The sequence below is a fragment of the Aythya ferina genome (genome assembly GCF_964211825.1).
Source record: "Aythya ferina genome assembly, chromosome: 9".
In the NCBI taxonomy this organism is placed as follows: domain Eukaryota; kingdom Metazoa; phylum Chordata; class Aves; order Anseriformes; family Anatidae; genus Aythya; species Aythya ferina.
Genome location: NC_140305.1, coordinates 4,576,652 through 4,590,478, shown reverse-complemented (window position 1 = coordinate 4,590,478; position 13,827 = coordinate 4,576,652). Strand labels below are relative to the sequence as shown.

Genomic DNA, 13,827 nt, shown 5'->3' with positions numbered 1-13,827 from the left:
TTACTTGAACACATCTGCACACAGCCAAGGCAGAGCCTTCAGTGCCCATTCTGTTCCAGCTCCAGCTTGGTTTCAGCAGTATGTTAAGAATCCCTGTGCTATTAAAAAATAGTAAGAGGGTTTTTTTTTCCTACTTTGACCATAGTGCTCAAGTGTTTAAACATGAATGAAAGGCATTTAATGGGGCATTCCTTCACATACTGAATTCCACAACATTCATCTCTGCCCTTCACAGTTAACCTGAAGAGAACTCTATTTCCATTCTCTCAATCAAGCATTGCAATTTCCAGATCAAGCCATACAATGGTATTTCTCTTAAAAATGCTTCTTTCAGTTGTAGTTGAAGTGTTGATGAAAGTTTTGAGCTGGCATCTTCTGTCAATAGCCTAGTATAAAACGTGGCTGGGACCTACACTGAGCTATGAGTCTACAAATAATTGAGGTAAACGAGAACTAGGGAGGATGCAGCAGTACTATTTCAACTTTAGAGTTGCCATACAAGAGATCTGAAGAAAGCATACTTGCTATCTTTTTTTTTTTGGGGGGGAAAGAATTTTATTTGTTCTTCTGCCAAGCTTTTGGTAAGAGAGGAAGGGAACAGAACTGATGCCTTTAATCCTTATCCATAACCTTACGGTATAATAGCAGCCTTCATTCTTATTGCTACTACTTTACTGCAGAAAGCTGACTATCTGCTGGAAACCACCACGGTAAGAAATGGCAACGTGCACGCTCATTAAACAAACACGCACAAGATAGAACATGGGTCATCTGTAAAGCACTGCTTTTGACACTTGGAATCCTGACTGAAGTTTTGCCAAGGCCACGCAGCTTCCACCGCTTCCTTTCAGTGACAGTCAGTGAAAGTGGCAGCCTCCCCTCAAGTTCTGATTTAACTTCAGGTTGCATTTCAACGTACAGCAATGAAATTTATGCCCTTTTTGTCGCTTGAATCGATTTAAGTAACACCAGCAGTCAAAACAAAGGCCTGAAACCTAGCTATGCAACATCTTTTTGGGTACCGTTCACTCCAGCTCAGCCACGCAGACTACAACTGCCTGCAGGCCCCCGTTCAAGCTGGTGGCTTCCCACCTCTCCCCCACCACTCAGGATGGATGAGTTCATCACATTGCTATACCTGGAAGAGCTGTGAAGGTCAGATAAGAAGTCCTAATCAGAAATCATGGCTCCCACTCAGTATCTTGATTATAACTGAGCTTATCGTCAAAATAAAGAGGAAGAGAAAATTCATTCCGTAAGGCTGAGCTCCAAGCCTATACTCAGCAGACAGCCTATTTCTTCATGAGTTCTCTTTAAGTGCATTGCCCCACTTCAGCTGTGTTCAGAAGGCTCAGTTGCAGTGCACACACCTTCCTAAGACCAGGAAAGGACACTCTTCATACTGAATAAGTTTAATTACAGAAGGGATTTGAAAACACAAACATGGATAAAAATAGTCATCTTCTAGCCCTGCTGTTAACTGCATCTTACATTGTTATTTGATCCAAAAGTAGACGTCTATCACAGTCATATGCTACAAGTGTGTATGACATGAAGGCAGCAGGCCTCACTAACTCCAGGAGTTTGAGTAAGTGTTCATTATTCCAGCATCAATTAATGCAAGTCCCTGATGTGCGGTGGTAGAGGCAGTGGGGGCAAAACTGCAACACCTACATTGCTCCTAAAAAAGATCCATTCTCAACTAAAAAGATACTACATACGTATTTTTGATTTGCACATTCCTTCACCTGTGCTTGTATATTTAACCAGCCTTAGACTAAGAGAGGAGGTGAAGACCAGAGTTAAATCACATGGAAGCCCATGGCACAGAGACACCTTCTCATATCATATATTCAGATAGATAAGACAAGCCGTAACAAGCTCACAGGGAAGCAAGTAAGACACAGAGAAAGAAGAACAGTACAAGCATGCATGATTTCTAAAGAGCAAAGATAGCAAAAGGCTAGACCTAGTTACCCTGGAGCAGACGTATGTACTAGATTACCTAGGAAATTTTATCCGAGGCCTATTTTTTCCTAATGGTTTTACATTTAGTAACTAACTGTGAGGTGCAAAGTACAAACTCTCCATTACAGTTACTGCTCTGTTTTAACAATATTAACCACTTTTTCAAAACAGCACAGTAGTCAGCCACAAACCTAAAAGAGATACACAGTAATGCCTGCCTCATAACTAGTCAGCCATCTAGAAGTTTAACACCCTTGCCTCCAAATAATACATGCACATCAGGAAACAGTATCTTTGAACCTTCCACTTTTACAAAAGCCTAACAAGTATTCGCCTTTCTTTACACTAAGTTTACTTACTTGGATGTTAGGCAATAAAGTAATGGTGGTCAATAACAAGTTATTCTGAATGGAGAAAAAAAACACAAAATATACCTTGCTTCTCAGAGCTTAAAGAAAGCCCTCTTGTTCAAGGAGTACAAATAGCAGGGAGCTCAGCTTCCATTTTGAAATACCAAATTGCTCCCTACAACACAAGGTTCACATTCCAGGAGATGACTCAGTCCCTTCATACCTTTTAAGAAGGTCAAATCTTGGCAGCTTATCATGCACTTCATGGCAGCCAGCATCACAAAGCTGACCAATTCATTCAGAAAACACTGAAAAATTCGTGATTTTTCACCCCCCTTCTGTGACACAGCACCATACTGCTACACATCATGGAAGCCTTCCAGAATCCACCTCTTTTTTTTTTCCTTCCCTTTTTTATCACTCAAGAAGATGGTGTAATTTTATCAGTTTGCTAATCAATTAAAGCCTATTTATTCAAAAGCAGAAAAGGCCAAGCAGGAGCAGGACCAAGTGACCCCCAGAAGTCCTTTCTAAACTAGCTTTTTCTATGAACAATGGCAAGAAAGGCTTTCTTTGATCAGCTGAAGGCAAGTATGGCTTGAAAACCACAGATAGTACTAGATCCCTGATGAACACCTTGTTGATACACACCTAACTTTTCCAGTTTTTCCTACGCAAGTCTTCACTTTGAAAGTAGACTGTTACTCTCATACACAGCAGTTTTCTGCCACATTTGTACCGAGTATGTTTGTGAGTCAAGTAAGACTGGCAACAGCCAGTACATTACAAGACAAGCCTTTTTACAGACAGTGCAAGTAAACAGATCAGCTGTGTGCGCTCAAACCCTGGCTGCCAGACAGAATTAAAGGGGAACATGATTGTGTATTTACACAGCTAGATTCTACCAACTTGATGAGAAAGATTTTCTCACATGGCAGGATTTGGAGAACAATTGCTCCTCAAAACTAACCTCCACAGTAAAGTAACCATCACCAGACTTTGAAAGCACCCAATGGCTGCTAGTTGATTTAGGTTGTTTTTCACACTGACTTGGTATCACATGCAGCTAGAAATCTCCTGCTCATACAAGATCACTGACTTCATGTTTTGTGTGCAATTACTTTGTTTAAAAGACATCCTGAACCAAACAGCTACATGTAAGTATTTGGTCACATTCAGATGCTCGATTACCAGTGAGAAGCATGAAGATGGTTTAGCTCCTTGAGAGACATTATTTCACGTACATTGAAAAAAAAAAAAAAAAATCATGAGGAAAGAGTTAATGTGACTTTGTATTCCAGTAACCAGGCTCATGGCCTAAATTAAAACTTTACCATGGAAGCACTCTAAGAAATTGGTTCATATACTGCCATAAGCCTGTTCTGATACTGTGCATAGATTAAAGTATTAAGATCAATTTCACAGTAAACATTACTACTTTGGGAAAGTAAATCCACTGACCCAAAGGTAGCCTGTTATCCTACTGCCAAGAAATTCAGACGTATTACTACCTTCACAGTCAGTACTGAATTGGGCGGTGACAGCCTGATGAGAAGTTTCCAAGACTATGAATTTGTCATAGAGTCCACAAAGTGCTTTATAGGGAGTGTTACTAATTTTACAGGTGATTAACAGGACATAGATCATCAGACCGGCCAATGGAAGATCCCAGCAATATTCCAGGTCCAAGTTTTTGACAACAGGACAGCATACCACATTGAACAACTCTGGGATTTGATTATACATTGTCACAGTAATTTAGTATCGTGTGACAGAGGACAGACCTGTGACCAGAAGTGTTCTACTTGCTGCTTACTAATTAGCTAGTTAGAAAAAGTAGCTTAGCCTAAAGAACTAACACAGATAGTTCTGAGCTTCACTTACACTGAAAAATAAGTACAAACATGCAGGTTAGTCAAACAGTTTTCCTGCTCAGGCTTCAGCTTCACTGCTGAGCAACAAAAAGGATTTAGTCAGGTTATCTTACTGGATTGTCTCAAAGTAAATAACTACTTATCAGTAATCTTAAAGACTCAAGAAAATTTCATGCACCAAGCCGTGATGAGTTAAAGTCAACTATACTAGGTCCCTAAGAAAATGCTATACTAGCAATGCAGAGTCCTTGTGGCCCATAGTTTTGGGCTTCAGATTTTGTAAACATAGAAGAAAATCATGGTGAGGACTTGTTCTTATAAAATCATTCCATCTTGGGTTTGAAGACAGTCAAAATACAATATAAAAAGAAAAACAAAGAAAATGAACTTGCGCATCTCTCCTGATCGAGAATGACAGCTGCCATCAGCCATTTACTGGGAAGATACAGGTTATTTCCCTACCGGTCACTGGCCAGAAGAACTTTTGCAGGACACAAAAAGACTCCATTTTCCTAAGCCTCTTACTCAACACAGCAGCACTCCTGCTGAAGTAGATCTGCTGTATTAATAAGCAGTAATGCCACACCGTGGATGACCTACAATTTCCCTACTAACACTAAGGCCTGTTTAGACTCCTACCTATGGAGCCATCTGGAGACTGGAGAACACGCCGACTCAAAAATCATCAAGACAAGCTTACTCCCAGCATTTTTTATAAATCCTAGGAGTGAAAGAAAAATCAGACAACCTATATTTCTAACGCAAGAGACATTGAACAACAAATGCTTTAGATAAAGCCTTCCATTAAGATCAAAACCAGAAAGCTACTCTATATACACAGCTGAACCACACACAATAAGCTACATTTTACAAATGTAGAAACTGTGACAAGTTGAAGACGTGTATGCTTGTAAGAACTACTAGAAGTGTTATTTACAGTATTTACTCACCAGAACCCTGCTTTTAAGCATCTTAGTTCAGTGTTAAAATATTAGCTGCAGAAACTGAAATACTAATATTTTCATGAATATATGTAACCCCTGCCAATATTTATTAGATGGGCTACCAAGCAAGAAAAAGGTATACAGTTGTTTTCCAAGTACTGCCTTCATGTTGATTATATTTGTATATGCAAATATTAAAAAAATATATTTTTTTAACCATAATGAAAAAAAAAACCTCTCAAATATGTTTGAGGGGAAACTAAACACCAAAAAAAACAAACCACCCCAGGGTTAAATTTACAGTGTTGGGGTGGGGGGAAGAGAGAGAACTGCAAAGAGAATAGAGCAGAGATAAACACAAGCAATCACTGCAACACTTGCATCTCAAGTCTTTCTTTTAAAGAAAGCACATCCACAGTGACAGTTCTCCTACGAAAAGCTTGCAAAATTAATTTAAATTTAAATCATTAGAATACCTCTTCTTCCCAATTATGAAGGATGTACTTCATATTTGTCAGGTGGTAACTAATTAACTCCTCTTTCTGCCAGCCTTTAAAGCACCAGGAAGCTCAATACTGGTAATACACAGCACACAAACTGGGGAAGTTATCCCGTTTGAGTCAACTTTTGCGTTGTGGTGTTTCAACACCTGGATCAATATTATTTCCGCTGAACAAAGTAGGAAAAAAAGACACTAAGCAGTCTTCTGGAAAAAAAAAAAAATATTTCAAATTATTATTAGATCGCCACGCATAATCAAACCACCCTGAAAACACACTGCACGGACTCTGAAAGCCTTTCCAAGCAGCACGCCAGAGTTACAGAATAAATTTAGGCCGGTACCAAGCACTCGTTTCTTCCCCGTGTGTAAATGCGACACAATCAGGCCTCACACGCAGGCCTCTCTCTCCAGCACAGGCAGGACCTTTGTTCGATACGTCGATGTTTTTCCCCCAAAGCCCTTGACACAACTTTCCATTCTTCCCCCCATTATTTTCCAGCTCGCGGGCCAGACTTTTGGGCTCCCGGGCCCTGAAAACCCCCCGAGTGTGGAGAAAGGCAGCGCTGGAGGAGGGAGGAGGGGAGGTGGGGGGGCAGGAAGGGGGAACAATAAAAAAGTTGAGCAGCAGCAGCAGCAGGAAGACGGGCCTGCGGGGCTCCCGCAGCACACGGCCGGGGTCGCTGCCAGCCCGGCGGGGCCCGGCTGCCCCCAGCGCCCCCCCGGGCCGGGGGCAGGAGGAGGCCGGGCCGGGGGAGGCCGGGCCCGGAGCTGCCGAGTGCGAGGCGTTATGCAAGAGGAGGCGAGGAGCCGGCAGCTCGCTTCGCGACCGAAAGCGAGAAAAAAAAATATAAAAATAAAACAAAATAACCCAGCGGCTCCGAAGCGCGAGCTGCGGGAAGAAAAGGAGAGCACATAATGGCCCTGCCAGGCGGCCGGCGCTGGGCTCCAGCCCGACGAGCGCCTCCATTCCCTGCCCACCGCCCTCCTCCTCCTCCCTCCATCCCCCCCACCACGAAAGCCCGTGGAATATGGACGCCGGGCCATTATTTAGCATTTTTAGCCAGCCGGGAGGGGAGGGGAAGGAAATAAGAGCTGCTGCTGGTGGTTTTGTTGTTTTTTTTTTTTTTCCTCTCTCTCTGAGATATTCGATGCGCAAAATAAGGAAAGAGGGGAAGAAAAAAAAAAAGAAAAAAAAAAAAAAAAAAGAAAGGGCAGCCCTGAGGGAGAGGCCGCGGAGGCGGAAGGGCAGCGGATCGGGGGGGGGGGGGGGAGGGCAGCCCCCTGCGGCCTCCGGGGGGCCCCGGGGAGGCCTCGCTCCCCCCCCGCACACCCGGCCGAGCCGTGCCGGCCCCGCAGCGGGGGGCACGCAGCGCCCGGCCGCTCTGAGGCCCCGCTCCCCTCCCCGGCCCCCCCCCTCCAACCCCCGACCCCCAACGCCCCCCCCCGCCCCGTTCCCCACTCACCCCGGCGGAGGCCCCGCGCCCCCCCCAGCCCACAACAATGCCCCGGGATGGCGCCGCGCCGCCACCCCCCACCCCCCCCGGGCTGGCGGAACGCCGGGGGCGACACAAGGGGCCCGGGGGGCGCGGGGGGAGCCCCGGAGCCCCCCCCAACGGCCGGCGGCGGGTACCTAGTTTGTCCCGGTGCGGCCTCCGCAGACGCTCCGCGCCTCCCCTCCTCCCGGCGGCAGCCGCCTTCCTCCCTTCAATTATCAGCTGAAGCCGCAGCACCGAGCGGCGCCGCCTCCGCCGGCTCCGCCGAACCCCTTCCAGCGGCGCGGGGGGGGGCGGGGGGGGGCGGCCCGGGGGACTACTTTCTCCCAGCGCCGGGGCTCCGCGCGCCCCCCCCCTCAGGCCCTGCGGGCGCTCCACGCCCGGCCCCGGCCGCCGCCGCCGCCGCCGCCCCCCGCGCAGCCCCCGCGGCTCCCGTGTGCGTGCGGGGCCCGCCGCCTGCGCGCCGCCGTTCGGCCAGGCGTATCCCTCCGCCGGGGTCGGCGCCCCGCGGCCCGCTCGGGGCCTCCCCTCGCGGCGGGGGGCGGTGAGGGCGGGCGGGGGGCGGCGGGGGGAGCGCGGCGCGGTGTGGCGGGGGGGGGGGGGAAGGCGGACGGGACCCCGGGCGGGCGCGGCGGCGGGGGTGGGCCTGCGCCTTTAAGAGGGGGCCGGGCCGGCGGTGACCCCGCGCGCCGTCCGCCTCTTCCTGGTTGCCATGGGCACCGCCTGCCGGCGTCCCAAGATGGCGGCGCTGCCGCCCGGCCCGGGGGCGGCTCCCCCCCCGTTCCCGGGAGCGCCCGTGCGGGAGGGGAGCCGGGGCTGGGGGCTGGGGGCTGCCCGCGGCGTCCTGAGCCCACGGGAAGGGGGCTGGGTAGGCACCGGGGGGGGGCTGAGAGGGAGGAATGCCCCCAGAGGCTTGGCAGCCGGGAAAAGTTTGTGTGCGTCTGTGATTCCGTCACCTGGAAGCAGACTAACGCTGCGAAGCTGCATCGCGGATAAATGAGATACTGACGTGGAAAATAAACGAGCAAGCAACAAATCCTTAAATAACAGCGCAGTGTTCTTAAAAAAAAAAAAAAAAAAAAAAAAAAAAAAAAAAAGCTTAGCTGTGCTCTCAGAGTAACTACTATGGTTGAGAAAAAAATGCACATAGAAGATCTAAATGAAGAATGGGAATAGAAGAATTTAGAATTTAGAATTCTTCTAAATGAAGACAGAGAACCTACCATCGAGGGGTGAGGGAACCCTTAGGTTGGCAATGCAGAAATTAAATGTAGGGAGAGGTGGGAAACTGAAGCTAAGCTGCTGTTCCAAATGACCTGTGTTTTGTATTTTGTATGCTCCTCTTGGTTTCTCTTGTGCCAGGATTTCTTAAATCACCAATGCCTTTAATGGTTTCAGAAGCAGCGTTTATTTCAATCTCCTCCAAAACTTTCTTTCAGGTATGGCTCTGCAGGGCAACCTTGGGGAGCTTTGAGTTCCACCAGAACTGAGCAGTTACGGCACTGCGCGACAGCAGAGAAGTGTGCATTGTTCCAGAGCTGAGGTCTTGTAAGGGGCCTCTCCCGTGGACCTCATGGGAATCGCGTCTGTGCTCTGCTTCTTTGTGGAATATCAGTTGAGTGTTACGGGCTGTTTAACGATTGTTTTTGCACCCAGATAATAAAAATAAGATGTTTCTTATATTATCTAGAGTTTTTCAGTTCTCTTATAGGCTTCCTGTGAAATACTTCAGATGTCTGGTTTTGGTTTCAGTTGCCCAAGTATATCCTTAAACTGAAGTCTGTTATGGTAAGCTGTGCAAGAAGCCAACAGTCAGTGGAAGTACACAACAACTATTTTGTAAGTGTTTATTGCACAAAAGCATTATCAGGAAGTTGGCGTCATTGAAAACTAGTTGGTTTTGGTGATTTGAAAAACTTGCATTTGATTTTAGTACAGTAAGCTCATTTGAGTATAATGTAGTGAATATAAGTACTTGGACATATCATTGTATCCTCTGGAGCTAACGTATCTAATTCCAGCAAAACTTCCAAATTCAATCACATTTCAATTACCTATTGTTGAAAACAACTAACTTCACATAGTAATCTCTCCAGTTTTAACTGCTATATATGTAAAAGTTAGGTTGCTAGTTAGCCTTTCTGCAGGCTGTGGAGCCTCCTGAGAAGAGGCCTGTGAGAAAAATAGGAATTCAAGGTGTGTGCATCGCTGAAGTGCCAAGTTACGGGTCACATAAAGCATGTTGAGCTGTATTGTGGTAGCATCTGGGAGGCCCAGGTACTGGTTCATGTTTCCAGTATGCTATTCAGCAGTTCTCCTAATAAATGATCGCCAGTGCCTGAAAGATCATGCGGTGTAAGGCTACAACCTTGCACATAGTTACGTGAATGCTGAAGTTTGCTACTTTGAATAGTGCCATTATTCAAAGTCAGTGGTTTCAAAATGGTGCATTGTTTTTTTTTTTGTTTGTTTGTTTGTTTTTTTTAAAAAAAAAAAAAGTAACTGGATGGTGAATTTGTATGAAGGCTCCTGTATTTCTGTGAGTGTGTTTCTACTTTGAATTGGCTTCTTGGGCCTTACATGAGCAGTAAATTCAACTCTTCCAGGATGAAGTTCCTGATTTACTGGGAATGGTTTATACAGCTATGGAGTGTATATACGTGTTAGTTAGCTGATACCCTGAAAGCCTGACCATGACTACAAGTCAAACTATAGTAGAATCAGAAATCCTGTGCAAATGCAAAAAGTTTTAAGAAACTACTAACACAAAAATCTCAGCTGGACAAGGAAATCGCACCTGAGGAAGAAGCCAGTGCATTGCAGCATGCTTTCTGTTCAGAGAAGCCTGTGGAAAGTCAGCGTGTTTTGTTTAGCTTTTTCCCTTCACTCTAGGCAATTGAAATCTTTTTTCCATGATGCAGCCTGGAGATGGGGATGTTTTCCAAAACAGGAATGTTCTCCAGAAGGCGTTTTTGAAGTCGACTGCTGTCTCATGATCAATACAGTAGGCCCAAGTTATTGTATATTGTATGACAAACCATAAATGAATTGGAATTGCTAGAGACTAAAAGAAAGGATGTCTCTAAGAGCAGAGATAAGCATACGCGCAGAAGTTTGCTGAGTCTATGTATAGGATAATATTAAAAGGCAGAGGACAAAGCAGGACAAAGAAGTCCCAAAGGTGTGATACTACAAGGGTACACATCTGCTGTAAGCACATAAATTATTTTATTACTGCAAAAATAAGTCAGAAAACATTTATTGCTAATTTAATTTATTACTAAATCTAGAGAAAGTAGGACACCTGGAGAAAGGAAGGCAAGGCCTGCTGCAAGCAAGCAAGGTAGGAGAATAGGAACCAGACAAAAGCAGAGGATACTCTGAATTGTTTTAACTAATCAAGTGTGCAACAGTAGTTGGAAAAATTAGCTGGAAATATACCCTCTCATCTGCATGGATGTATTTGCAGCCCAAATGTGACCAGGAGACTCTGATGCTAACTTTATCTTTTGCAGCAAGAAACAGCTTCCATTTCAGATCCAAATTCAATTTCAATTACAATTTATATTTTAAATATAGAGGCATTAATCAGGACTTCTTAAACAAAGGTATCGATTACTCACTAGGAAGTATGCTGTTCCATTGAGAAACTGACAGGGGAAGATTGCCAAATAGTTTCTGCATAAAATACTTGAAGGAGGAAGCTGAAGGAGGAGCCTTGTAACTCATTGCACACAGTTCTAAAAGTAGACTGTATAAAAGCTGTATAGAAGTTCAGGTGTATAAATGAGTATTCATAGAATACAGCTCAACGGGGTTGTGTAGAAGAAATCTTGTGAACCAGTGGTGAAAAGATTTATATATTTTTTTCAAATAGTTATTTTAAGGCTTTAATCATAATTTCACAAATGCAGGGTAACTATCCCAGGTGTTCTTCCTGCATGGGCATCTACCAGTTTAGTTGCAGAAACAGAAGACTGAAGGAGACTTCTCAAGCCACTGAGTCCTACTGCACACTGTTTCATCTAGCCATGGAACAGAACCTCACAGCATACATGGGGCTTGATGTATTTCAAAGGTGGTGATGCTTCTTTTTGCCTTGCTGCTTCAGACAGAACAACTGCTCCAGATCAATACTTCTCTAATGGCAGAAAATGCGGTTATACAGGCTAATTTACAGTTTAATTTTTATGTGGATGTCCTTTAGCATAAATAATGCCATTATATGTGGATAACAATGTTCTGTATATATACGTGTTCATGTATGTATATGTTTCAATTATTTTTAATAAATATGCTCTTCTTTTTTTTTTTTCAGTTTCCAATCACAAAATAGACTATACTTCCTGGTCACTGTAGTATCTTTTCTCTGTGTTTCTTACCATTTGAACTTTTGTTTTAAACAGTGAGTCTTATGAGAGCCTAGTGCAAAGGTATTGTTACTTCCCTGTGTCTTCTGGAAAATTCTGTGTAATTTAAATTTTAGCATTGTATTTAACTTTCTCTACCAAAATCACTTTACTGACTCAATTATCCCTTGATCAATTACTATTCCAACATCTATCTTCTCCACTGCCATCTTCCAATTCATAATCTTTTGGTTTATTGCAGAAATTATTTGTAAATGAACGACTTTGCCATTTGTACTTTCAATTTCTTTTTTTTTTTTTTTTTTTTTTTTTTTCCAGCAGTGCTTTGGTTTGTTATGGAGAGGTGTACATGTCAGGAAAAATGTACTAACTAGAAAACATGTTTGGCCATAAAATCCTTGTGTGTATTGGGAATCCTTGTACAATTTATGGGAATAGTGGATAGTTCGTTTTGTGTGTATAATGTTACATAGAATGGGAATTTATTTTTTTTGGCTTGAGGCTGCCAACAAAGATGGCAACTTGTTTAACATATGCTTTTCCAGCTACCTTTCATTGTACGTGTTCTTCAATCATTCTTGAAATGCCAAATTAATATTTGATATGCCAGTTATAATTTGGCAACGTTTGTCACAAGCAACAATAGACATTATCTGTTTTTATGAAGCAGGCAGTAAATCATAGGGCTTACAACATGGAACGTAAAATGACTTGAGATAACCACACAAACAACCTTTCAAAATAAAATTTCTGATAAATTGTCTTTCAGATTATAAGTACAGGCTTTGAAAAGTGCAAGAGGGGAATCCAGATGGTGGGATAGTATAGAAAAGGTCGGTCACTCGTTTTGATCAAACAAGCAATAGACATCAAAAAAAGAAGGGAGGGAAAAAAAAGTCTGCTTAATCTGCTTACAGGACAGGCTGATAACTAGAAAGATGAAGCTGGTAACAAAAGAAATGTAATAGGAAAATGATCCACTCAATGCGTAATTAATACTAGCATCTGTCACTATTTAATGAATCCAGCGCTAATCAAAGCATTTTATGTTTTAAAATTTTTAGTTGCTTACTGTAAAAGAAAGGCATCAGATGCATACAAAATTACTGTTTTGTGCAATGTTCTATATATGATTTGCTTGTGTAACAGGACTACTGAATTTTATTGAACATGTAACTGCAGATTTATATATATGGTCAGAGATCAGCAGCTACTTTTTATAACAAATATATACAGAACATGAACAAATAATGTAAGTAACTTGGCAAATGCTCCTGGGGACCATTCTTGTTCTTTATCTGTTGTTGCTCCTACTGTCTATTGTTCTCTTTTACATCTTAAATCAGTTTCTGATTAAATTGATAAATTTTGAGCAGAGAGTATTATTTTGGATTTTGAGAATACCACAGTATTTGCAGAAAGCAACAATCCTGTACCTAACTGTTTTCATTTCAGAAAACTAAGTTTTCTGGCATTTGTAGTTGTAAGTTGGAAAAAAAAAAAAATCCATCCTACAGCACTTAATCTCAAACATCATTAAAAAATGATTTTTCAATGAACAACCTGAATGTTTGTCATTTCTATATAAACCCCAAAACAAACCCAAAAATCTTAGTGTTGTCAATAAATTCTCAGTGTTAGGAGACATTACTAAGTGACTGATTTACTGGTTATGGACTGGTTGTTTTTAAGAAGTTGTGAGTGGTCTGAGCCTCTGTTGCAAGCTGCAAGTATAGTTCCTCCATTTTGAAAATGGTACTGTACAGTTAACTAAACGTTGCCTTTATATCTTGGGCTTGTTTGCAAGTCTTAATGATGACACTTGATAAATAACCTATTTGATTAACAGAAGATGCCATGTGAAATGTTTAAGCCAGATGGATCAGGGAAAAAAAAATTAACAGATGTTATGAAATTAATTTCAGCTTAATTACTGTAATATCACATGAAACATTTTTTTTTAAGATAAATCTAATTTCTTAAGTAAAGATCTGTAGCTGATGAACATTTTTCCAACTTGTACTATTTTATTTGAATTTCAAACCTGAGGGATGCTGTACCAGCTATTGCCTACCCAGACCAATGGTAGTCGCGTCTTTTCCTTGAGATGTAAAACTGAAAATTTGAGTTCTCGATGAACCAGAGTGCACCAAATTCTCTATAGGGTCACTTAAACAAGATAGTTTTGTAATGACTTAGAGGACTTAATTTGCATCAAATTATCAACATGTCTTAAATTAGAATAGTTTGAAGCACAGTTCCTTCACTTCAGCAGGAGGAAGCCATTTTGTATCAGCTCAGGAAGTGCTCCATTATGTTGAAAAAG

General features: G+C 43.0%; 1 protein-coding gene and 1 long non-coding RNA gene across 10 annotated transcripts in view; one reads left to right on the top strand and one right to left on the bottom strand.

Moving 5' to 3' along the window:
- The window catches only part of TRIP12 (thyroid hormone receptor interactor 12), a 75,177-nt gene extending 67,767 nt beyond the window's left edge, over nt 1-7,410 (bottom strand). For 5 of the 8 annotated variants that reach the window (XM_084529606.1, XM_084529616.1, XM_084529618.1 and 2 more), the window contains exon 1: nt 7,269-7,407. The gene's annotated coding sequence lies outside the window, so the exon portion shown is untranslated. Of the gene's footprint in view, nt 1-5,612; nt 5,843-7,268 lie in introns of all 8 variants that reach the window. The other 3 variants (XM_084529619.1, XM_084529617.1, XM_084529612.1) reach the window with 2 other exon arrangements.
- A 149-nt stretch (nt 7,411-7,559) lies between these two features.
- LOC311441462 lies at nt 7,560-9,928 on the top strand. Of its 2 annotated transcripts, none has more exons than XR_014695986.1 (2): nt 7,560-7,675; nt 8,571-9,928. It is a non-coding gene; the product is annotated as an uncharacterized lncRNA (long non-coding RNA). The 2 variants fall into 2 exon arrangements; XR_014695987.1 differs by lacking the exon at nt 7,560-7,675 and adding an exon at nt 8,018-8,363.
- Nucleotides 9,929-13,827: the final 3,899 nt, after the last annotated feature.